The sequence below is a fragment of the Capsicum annuum genome, unplaced genomic scaffold, assembly GCF_002878395.1.
Source record: "Capsicum annuum cultivar UCD-10X-F1 unplaced genomic scaffold, UCD10Xv1.1 ctg70420, whole genome shotgun sequence".
In the NCBI taxonomy this organism is placed as follows: domain Eukaryota; kingdom Viridiplantae; phylum Streptophyta; class Magnoliopsida; order Solanales; family Solanaceae; genus Capsicum; species Capsicum annuum.
Window position 1 is genome coordinate 3205 of NW_025880149.1, and position 1594 is coordinate 4798.

The 1594-nt window shown below is 37.6% G+C and overlaps 1 non-coding gene across 1 annotated transcript; it reads right to left on the reverse strand.

The window, feature by feature from the left end:
* Positions 1-431: 431 nt before the first annotated feature.
* On the reverse strand, positions 432-538 carry LOC124894137. Its single transcript, XR_007051025.1, has one exon. It is a non-coding gene; the product is annotated as a small nucleolar RNA R71 (small nucleolar RNA).
* Positions 539-1594: the final 1056 nt, after the last annotated feature.

Genomic DNA, 1594 nt, shown 5'->3' on the forward strand with positions numbered 1-1594 from the left:
CAAATCTCGGGAATGTTCCACCTTTTGTCATTCCTGTTATTCCAGTTGTTCCTGATCAACAAGCTGCTAGACCTATTTGTGAGGTGGCAATCCCACTAACGAACCATGTGACGAGCAGTATTCTAATGCCCGAACTAGGAAGTCGATTTGAATTAAAGCAAAATATGGTGTAATTACTGAATTCAGCGGGGCAATTTCATGGCCTTTCACATGAAGATCCATAATAACATATACAGTCCTTCTTGGAAATCAGCAATACATACATTTGTGAAGGGGTGAATCCTGATTATATCAGGTTGACACACTTTTCCTTCTTTCTAATGGGGGAAGCAAAAAGGTGGTAATATGCTGAACCACCACTCTCCATCACCACATGGGAAAATCTAGCACAAAAGTTTCTTATTTGATTCTTTCCATGTGGAGAGACAACACACTTGAGGAATAAAATCTTGAGTTTTAGACAGAAAGATAGAGAGAATCTTTACCAAGCTTGGGAGAGATTTAAGGGTATGCTAAAAAGTTGACCTCACCATCATCAATCCAATGATGTTCTTGTGGATACTTTTATAGAAGGATTGAAGCCAAACATGAAGATTCTCTTAGATTCAACAGTAGGTGGATAGGCTCTTGAGAAAACGTATGAAGAATTGTACACACTGCTAAATTAGATTTCATAAGGGAACCCTGACTGGTATGCAAACTCGAGGAGTAGTCCTAAAAAGGTTGTAGGGGTATTGGAGGTAGATCAGTTGACTATATTATAGGCATAGATCACATCCATGCAAAATCATATGATTACTCAGGTTAATAACAAAAAGTTAGGTGTTACTCAACTAAAAACTATAATGAATGCAATCTAACATGCAAATTCTTAGTGTGAGGTTTGCAGAAGTGGTGAGCATGTAATTTATGCTTGCATGGCTAGTCCAAATTCTGTCAATTATGTGGGGAATGCAAATCAGCACGAACAACAAAATTTTGGTAACACTTATAATCCCAACTGGAGGAACCATCCCAATTTCTTATGGGGTGGAAATCAGGCACAGAATGCAAATCAGTACAAGGGAAAAGTGCAACCAAATCCATGGCCAGCTCAAAATACTCAGGCAACTACTCAATCTATCAATATAGAGGAATTGATGAAACAGTTTATGGCTTAACAATTGCAATTTGTAACTAAAATTAAGACTCAATAGGCATAATTTGCAGTTGAGTTGAAGAGCCAACAATTCCTTGCGAGAAATCTAGAGTTACAGTTGGGTCAAATTATAGGGGCACAGAATACAAGACCTTAAGAAACATTACCTAGATAAAGAGACAAATCCCAAGTAGGTAAATGCGGTTACAACAAGGAGTAGGCTACAAACTAAGAAGATAGTTTAGGAGCAGTGCATAATTATTGGTGAGATTTCTAAAGATAAGGCAGAGAAAGAAATCAAAGAAGCGAGAAATCTAGAGTTACAGTTGGGTCAAATTATAGGGGCACAAAATACAAGACCTTAAGAAACATTACCTAGATAAAGAGACAAATCCCAAGTAGGTAAATACGGTTACAACAAGGAGTAGGCTACAAACTAAGAAGATAGTTTAGGAG